Genomic DNA, 9,752 nt, shown 5'->3' on the forward strand with positions numbered 1-9,752 from the left:
TTATGCTTGTTGATATATGTTCTTGACATATTGAGCATTGTAGAATTTCAATCGGATTGAGTTTCGAATGTCGTATGAATAGGTTTCGATTTCCAGCAGGTATTATGTGGGAATTATATAGATTTCAGGATATATATGTATGTTCTGATAAGAGTATGAATTGATAGCACTTAATAAGGTTGTTGTTGAGATATCGATATCAAGAAACTACGCCGTTATGCCGTCGATGGTTACTGAGATTGAATGTGAATTGTATATGAGTTGCTTTGAGTTGTATATTGATAGAAGGCATCTCTACATTGCCATTTCAGATTCATCATACCGCACTTTGACATCGAGACCTCGACATCGATAAAGGTTTAGCAACGAAAGGTATAATGCATGTTTTGTTTGGGGAGATACAACTCAAATGAGATCACATTTGAGTTTCCCAACCAAAATCACATACTAGATTTATTGATTATATTGTAATATGATTGTGATTTGTTTATAGACTTGTATTCAAATCTTTTGAGATGATTATGCTTTGTTTACAGATTGTTATTCATTGCATTTAATATAGGGAGTCTTGACAGAACACTCAAACTTCTAGATGTTCGGTGATATCACAGCTTAGGGGAAGATCGTTATCCTATTGTAGACGTGGATACAGATCAGGCCGAAGTGTAGGAATAAGACGTACCGTCACCCCGATTGGGAGGGTAGGTGATATATCGTCTTATTCACACCGGGATCCCTAGAGTTATAGTCGAGTCAAGTCTAGACATGATTTGATTCGCATTTCATGTTTATATGAATGTCATTCATAATAGCATGTTTCATGTTTGTGATTGATTATATGCATGTATACATGTTTATACTGGGATTTGTTCTCACCGGAGTTTCCGGTTGTTGTTATGTCTGTATGTGTGCATAACAACAGGTGGGGCAGGATCTGGGTCGAGACAGAGATGAGAGATGGACATAGCGTGGTGATCACGGGCATGGCAGATGACTAGTAGCTGTATTTAGACTTGGACTACTTGTACTTTGGTATTATGTATTAAACACTAGTTTGAAAAGTTGTTGTAGAACAAATCTTGTTTATTACATTGTACATTGTGTATGTTGTAAATTAATAAAGAAAGATTATGCTTAGTAATAACATTTGATTTAATGTTAAAAAGCGAAAATTTGACCCACATTTTCTAATAGATCCATGTAATCCCAAAGAAAAGAATTAGAGCCCGGGTCCCCACAAATAGCATAAACAAATCACTAATAAAAACGTCGAGAAATAATGTTAAACACCGAGTACGGGGTAGGATCCCCTCAAATCCCAACAAATCTAAAGTTTAGCTGCTGAAATTCATGATAAAAACCAACAATCAATGTAAGAAATAAAATACTGAATAATGAAAATACTAAAGATGACGATGGATGACGGCCACGACGCGTGAAAATCTCGAGGTCTTCGAAATCTCCTTTTTCTAGCCTCTCCCCCAAGAAAAGTGATGAAAAATATTATATCTCCCCAAAAAAAGGTCGCTGATCTCGTATATTAGGTTTAGGTGTAGGATAGAGTCCATAAAAAGTTGGAAACAAATCTTCCAGAATCTCGCTTCTTGCTAGGGCGGTATATTTTGGCCGTCCTAGCGAGAGGTCCTCGCATAAACTTCCTCGAGCATATCCCTGGTTTTGCTGGGGCGATCACTTTTGACCGCCCTAGCGAGACACTTGCGCATAAAATCCTCGGCCAGACCAAAATGCTCGCTGGGGCGGTCAAAGTGACCGCCCTAGCGAATCCTCTTCGATATTTTGACAAATTTTCTCCCACTTTTTGGTTCAATTCCTACAAAATAACCACAAAATACACGAGATCAATCACATGCTAAATAATGCTAAAAAAACTGTAAAATTGAACTAAAACAAACTAATATGATGCATGAATGCGACTCAAAACCAACACTAAAAACACGTAAAAACGAGTCCTATCAATATGCGTCAGAGACAGTGGTTAGAACTTGTCAAAGATTATGATGTGACGATTAGTTATCACCCAGGGAAAGCGAATGTTGTAGCAGATACATTGAGCCGTAAGTCGAGTTCTTCTTTGAGTTCGATGATCCAGAAGCCATTGTTGTTAGATTTGCAGCGAGAGGAGATAGCTTTGGTGGTTCCGGGAACCTTTGCTCGCTTTTCAGCGTTGGTCATTCGAGCTACTTTGACCGACAGAATCCGTAGAGAGCAGGTTGATGATGTTCAGTTGTTAGAATTGAGAGCCAGAGCAGAGGAGAGAGGTAATTCAGAGTTTGGGTTGAATGGAGATGGTTTGATGACATTCAGAGGCCGTATTTGTGTTCCTACTGGTGATGATATTCGACGAGACGTCTTGACAGAGCCACATACCGCGCCATACTCGATATATCCAGGCAGCACCAAGATGTATCAGGATCTTCGTAGACTCTATTGGTGGCCAGGTATGAAGAAAGATATTGCCATGTTTATTTCTCAGTGCCTAACTTGTCAGCAGGTGAAGATCAAGCACCAGAGACCTGCTGGGACATTGCTATCATTGCCGAATCCTCAATGGAAATGGGAGCATATTACGATGGACTTCGTGACTGGTCTTCCCAGAACGCAGAAATTTTTTAACTCTATTTGGGTTATTGTTGATCGGTTGACCAAGTCAGCGCATTTTCTTCAAGTCAAGACGACGTATTCCATGAACCAGTATGCCGAAGAGTACATAGCAGAGATTGTAAGACTTCATGGTGTTACTCTGTCGATCGTATCTGATCGTGACCCTAGATTTACTTCAGAGTTTGCACAGAGCTACGGGTTCACGGTTGGCATTCAGTACAGCATATCATCCCCAGAGCGACGGTCAACCAGAGAGAGTTATTCAGATTATAGAGGATATGCTCAGAGCTTGTACTATCGATTATCCAGGTAGCTGGGATTTCAAATTACCTCTTGTTGAGTTCACGTACAATAATAGCTACCAGGCGACGATTGGCATGGCACCGTATGAAGCACTTTATGGCAGGAAGTGTAGATCGCCCTTGTATTGGGATGAAATTGGCGAGAGGAAGATTTTGGGTCCAGAGTTGGTCCAACAGACAGCTAATGTTGTTGCTGTTATTTGAGAGAGGATGAAGACAGCACAGTCGAGATAGAAGAGTTATGTTGATGTCAGACGTAGGCCATTGCAGTTTGAGGGTGGAGACCATGTTTTTTTGAAGATTGCACCTCTTAAGGGTGTGATGCGGTTTGGCAAAAAGGGAAAGTTGAGTCCGAGATTCATTGGCCCATTTGAGATCTTGGATAGTGTTGGTGATCGAGCTTACAGGTTAGCCCTACCGCCAGATCTTGACAGAGTTCATAATGTTTTTCATGTCTCCATGCTCAGGAAGTATATTGCGAATCCTTCCCATGTTCTTCGCCACGAGCCATTGGATTTGACGCCGAATTTGACGTACCAAGAGATTCCAGTCCAGATTCTGGATCGCAAAGTTAAAGTGTTGAGAAACAAAGAAATCGGAATTGTTAAAGTTCTTTGGAGGAATCATTTGATTGAAGAAGCCACGTGGGAACCAGATGATGAAATGAAAGAGAAGTATCCTGAGTTGTTTGCGCAGTGACGTCAATTTCGAGGACGAAATTCCTTTAAGGAGGGCAGATCGTAATAGCTAAGCCTGGTAAATGGTACGGTGTAAGATTTTATATGATTATTGACTATTTGGTTGAGTTTAGTATGGTTTGGATGTTAAGGATCTTGATTTATGGTTTATAGTATTGTTGTTATTAGTTGTTGTGTAGTGGTGTTGTAGCGTCGTTACGATTTAATTCATGGTAATTTGTATGTTGAGTTGATTGGTATGAGGCCAATTGGGGTGGTTAGATAAGTTATAGATGTGCAATTTTCTGGTTGAGTTTGTAGCCGAATTATGAGGAGAAGAGGCATTGCGATTCAATTTTTGTTGCATAGAGTTTGTTGTTGGCTCCAGGTGTCAGTGCACCCGTGGTCGGTAAGCCACCGCACCCGCGGTGTTTTTGTCGAGACCAGACCGCACCCGCGGTAGAGAAGGCACCGCACCTGCGTTCGACGTTTTCAGATTTTTTTGATGTTGTCCAGTAGCCTCAGCGCACCCGCGGTGCAAGCTGTAGCGCACCAGCGGTGTTCGGGCAGAGACCAGAGCGCACCCGCGGTCGTCATTTTGGGATTTTTGGATGAGTTGCCGAGAGCATAGCGCACCCGCAGTCGGAGAGGCAGCGCACCTGCGGTCGATGAACAGTAGAAGCGTGTTTTCGAGATTAAGTGATTTAAATGGAAGAGTTGGCTCATTTCTCTCATTTTTTATTCACTCTTCTCGATTCTTCTCTTCAAGGGAGAGCTAGGGTTCCATTCTTTTCATTTCCTATCTTTGATTCAAGCTTGTTGTTGGTTATTTGTGGTGAGAACAAGGTTCTTGTTGGTTCTAGAAGCTAAGGTAAGCTTGTGGCTTTGATTATTTCTTGGTTTTGGTGTTGGGGGAAGTATTGGGTTTGTTGATGGTGTTGGTTTTATGGATTAATTGATATGGGTTTATGATTATTGAGATGTTGATGGTACAATATATGGTTTATTGTTGTAGGTATTCAACCAAGAGTATAGAATCAATGTTTCTATTGGTTGTAAGTGAAATTTCATTCCTTGTGCTCACATGATATTATATGTATGGTGTTTCAATGGTTTTAATGTGCTATTCCCTTCATTTGATTCATGTTATGTATTGATACACTTTGTTGTATATTATGGAGGCATTTTATGTCTCAATTGTGAAAAAGGGAATACAAGAAAAAAGAGTCTTCAAAGTGTTTGATGTAATGCCAAAGAGAGAATTCAAATTGATTTATTGGATTGATAGATACATAGTCAGAGATTGCATGTAATTAGTTGATCAACAACCATAGGCTTATATCCCTCAGAGTTATCGATTTATATCGATGGGATATAGGTACAGAGACAGAGATACTATATAGATATCAATCCAATAGAGAAAAGAGAAATACCATCTTTTTTTTTTATATTATGCTATGATATTTATATTTCAGAGTTGATGGTATTTAATGCTTTCAAAGTTATGATTTTCAGAGTATGATATGTATCCATTGCTATGTAAGAGTTCCACTTGCTGAGTTATATACTCATTTCAGTTATTTAATGTGATGCAGATAAGAGTGGCGAGCCGGGACGTTGATTGGAGCCGAGGTCATATGCATACTAAGATGGAAGGAGGAAGAAGATATTTTGATAGCATTTTGGACATGATCATAGAAATGATATTTTGTATTTTGGTTGTATCATTTGATTGATCATGTATATACTTTTGATTATATATGGAAATGTATTTTTAAATCCTTCTTTTCTTCGAGAAAAAATTTTAAATTCCGCTGTTATTTTATTAAAACCGGTCAGAAGTGTCACAAAATTAGTAAGATTTTAAGTTAAAAGTAGTGGATATATGTTTGATTCCAATATATCCATGCTTCAAGAAACAATAATAAAAAAAAAAATTACCTCATCAACTGAATGATTGAGATCACTTCACAACAAATTCAGACACTTTCAGGCCACGAATCTTGCGTACATAGATAAGATTCACATATATAATTAATATATCAACTCACACTCGTAAGTCGTATGAATCACTTCCATTCAAAGGGCCGAGCATTTTGCACCCGTGACCCAAAACCTTCCAAAATTCTGAATCACGGGTCTCCATTCGAACACTTTATTCCCCCTACATATACCCTAAACACATAAATCATCGAACATAGAACATATTTATCTAATTATTATCACAAGATGGAGTGTGTTATGTATAGAAAAATGGTGGTGCTATTCGCTATAACTTCAGTGGTTCTAAGCAGTGGGGCAAGGGTTGCTGGTCTGTGTAACGTGACTGAGGAGGGAATGAATGCGTGTAGGCCATCCGTAACGCCCCCTAACCCGGTGGTACCATCGCCGGAATGTTGTGATGCTGTGTCGGGGGCCGATTTCAAGTGTCTATGTTCGTATAGGAATTCATTTATGCTGCCTTCTCTAGGGATTGATCCGGATCTTGTACTGATTCTTCCGGCCAAGTGCAACCTCTCGGCTCTGGACAAATGTGAAGGTTCCTAGTTGAATACGATGAGAAAATAGTTCGGTGTGCTTTGATTTTGCTAATGTTTTTAACGTGTTAGATTTTTATTTGTGTGTTATTATCTATGTATTTCCTAAGATATTGCTAATATTATTAGCAATATTGGTGTAATTTGGACAAACATGATGTATGTATTATTGGTCAAGAAATTATGGATTTGATTCATATATATCAAGCGGTCTCTTAATATTTCAAGCTGAAGTTTCACCACATTTGAACATCCTTGTTGCGCAATACAACAAAAATTCTTTTCTAGTACGAGGAATTACGAGAAATGTCAAATTCGATGTCATAGTAGAATATAACAAAGTCGTTATAGGACTTTTAAAGTTGGGATTTCGCAAATAAGAATTTTGATTGGCAATTCAATTAAGATTGAGGAGACTTAAGGATTGCTTAACACTTATTTTATGTGAGTAGTGCAGCGGAAGCGTGGATTATTGAGTTACTAGAATTAAGAATCTTAATTTTGATTATCTAGGATAAGCGAATTTTGTGGACGAAATTCAATTTAAGAGGGATAGATTGTAACGTCCCGAAAATTTAAAGTTCCACGTGAACCATATGCATGAAAGTTACCAAATTCTTTATGTATTTTGATGAAATAGTCTTAATTTATTAAATTCATGTTTATTGCATAAATATGGGTTTTAATTTATTGGGTATTTAAATTTTCATACATTAGGGTATTAAGTTGTATTTCGCGCTCGAATGAATAACGAAAATCGGGGGATAATCAGGAAAATTATTTTTGTTGAATAATTAATTTTAATTATTTAATTTAAGGTGTATTTAAATGAGAATTTAAAAAATGGACCTTGGTTAGGTATTTTTACTCGCCGGGCTATATTTTAAACCGGTACGCAAATTTCAGCGAATCAGAGGACTTTTTGAGAGCTCGAACAATATTTTCAAAAACGTACCTAAACGAAAAATTTTTGGACAGTGTGTTTGAGATTGATGGGTTTGTTTTAAAGATTAACGGGCTTAAAACCCTTTTAGTCCATTTAAACTTTTAATTAGGGCCCATTAGTAACTTAATTACCATCTAAACTAAACCCTAAACTTTTTTTTAATGATTGGCAGCCCACTTCAATTTTCATCTGCGATTCTTACGTAAAAAAATTAGCATCTCCTCTCCTCTTTTCAGCAGCTAGTCACAGGCCCTCGTATTTTTAAGAAAACTTCTTCCCCGCCTCTTCGGTTCACGTCACTCGCGTAGATCATCGAGTTTTCAATCATCTAAACGTCAAGGCACGCTTTGTATCATTCTTTTTCTCATCATTCAAGCTATATAAGTTGATTTATATGTAATTGCATGTAAAATTCGTAGATCCACCCTATAACAACGTTTATGCATCGTTTTGTCACGAAATATGTTCATTCATGCATGTAACTCACGTTTTGCTGCGTTTTGTGCAAGGGGGCTGCTAGATATAGCGTGTTAGGGGCTGTATACGTGCAGATCGATGGATTCTAGGGCTGAGAGGAAATTGAAACATGGTTGGTCGAGGGCGGTGAGCGCATGGGTTGAGTGGTGCACGCGAAGGGTAGATCGAGTTGTGTCTCGAGTATTCTAGAGCGTGGTTTCAAGGATCATGGTTAGGGCTAAGCGTGGAAGGTCTGGTTGTGGTATAGGATGAGTTGGTTCAATCCTAGTTGGGTCAGGTGAAAATAGAGTCGAGTTGGATCTGCAGCATTTTTGGGATTTTGGTTCGACGGGGCTAGCCAGCGCCACAGCGCTTAAGGCACGGCTTTGGCAGATCCGCAGTGCTGAACAACTAGCGCCTAGGCGCTTGTCCAATGCTTGAGTTTTTTCGATTTCAACGATTCTTCCTCGGGTTGGCTATTCCAGTAAGCTAGGCCGGGTGTTCCAAGATTATGGGAGGTATAAGTTGGGTTGTATGTAGTACAATTAAGAATCATCGAACTATGGTTAAGGATTAGATCAAGTCGCATGTTAAACGAGACCTCGGTCCAAGTTTAAGAAGAATTGAAAAATTTATGGGACGGGCTCGAGGTTACATTTATGAAATGATTATAATGATGTTTCGAGGTGTTTTTGAGGAGTTAGTTGGCTTATGATCAAAATTTAGAGGTCGAAGGGTAAAACAGTCATTTCGAGTTTCTAGAGGCAAAATATTCATTTTGCACTCGAGTCGAGATTTTTGTCCTGGCAGCACCCCGATCACAATTTAACATGTTTTTAAATGTTTATGTATCACGAACATGATTTTTATGAAATTACAAAAAATACGTTGCATGCTTGATTTTAAGGAAAAATTTACGTATATGCATGTTTTATAAGTGATGAATATGATGACACATTTTTGAATGATGAGAGTTGGTTGTGACTAATATGATTATATGAGATACTATGAGCTGAGGCCAAGGCTCAATGGACGGGTAATGCTGTCGCTGATGTCCACGCCACCGGGTACGCGGTTATTTGTAGATGGATCCATCGAGTATGTTGATACAATAGAGCTAATACCCTATAGCTGATACGAAAGTCACAACTAATGAACTGAATTCAATTAAGAAAATGTGTACGTATATGATGATATGATGAGACATGTTTTGACACATTATGCTATGTTACGACACATTTACGTTTATGCTTTTAAGATCATGTATATATGTTGATTATAGTACCTTTCACTGTTACATGTTATATATATTTATTTTATATAACGTTACAGGTTTGTTGAGTCTTTAGACCCACTAGGTGTGAATGATTCAGGTGAGCTTTACGATGAGGAGACTGGAGGTGATGATGACTGAACGGGCGGAGCTTGTGGCACACGTTAACCCGAAGACCTTGTATTCTTCCGCAAGAATATGATTTTATGGTAACATGTTTAAAAAACTTTTTAAGTGGTTGATGATTTAATTTCGTTGAGGGTTTTGAAAGATTTTTATATGCATGACGTTTTATATTTTTAAACGGTAAATTTTTTAGGTTGGTTGCTCTTTTCATAATTTTAACTATAGTTATTTTATTCAGTTGTGGGATGATTTCACAAAATGTATGTTTTGATTTTATGGATTTATGTAGGCATGCTTTCGGCCATTGCATTTTTAGAAAAAAAAAAATGTTCAATAGAATTTTAAAATGAGCAGACATTTCAGTTGGTATCAGAGCCAACCTCTACTAGTACGGTGTGGTTCGGGGACGAACCAAGCGGAAGCTGGTGGGCATGTGAGGCCCGGGGCCAAAAAGGGCGGGGGGTGATCGCCGGTGCCATGAGGTTGCATGGACAATGAGCGGCTTCTGGCAGGATTCAAGGCGGGGGAACATGAAAGAACCGATCTTACACCGGAAGGCGAGTGATTTCAAAACTGTTCAGGTATGAGACTGTGTAGTTGAGGAGGGATTAAAAGATTTGATATGTAGTATTTATATCAAGAAGGTGCATCTTCTTTTCGTTAGCTCATCACATTAGAACAACATAGTTAAGAGTGCTTGTCTTGGGGCAATTTTGGGATGATTGAACCCCTGAAAAGTTTTCTAGGGTGCGTGTGAGTGAGGACGTAAGCACGTTGAAAAGACTCTTCTTGGTACAGTGGGGACAGTCGTCG

Source organism: Primulina eburnea, chromosome 4, assembly GCF_022965805.1.
Source record: "Primulina eburnea isolate SZY01 chromosome 4, ASM2296580v1, whole genome shotgun sequence".
Lineage (NCBI taxonomy): Eukaryota > Viridiplantae > Streptophyta > Magnoliopsida > Lamiales > Gesneriaceae > Primulina > Primulina eburnea.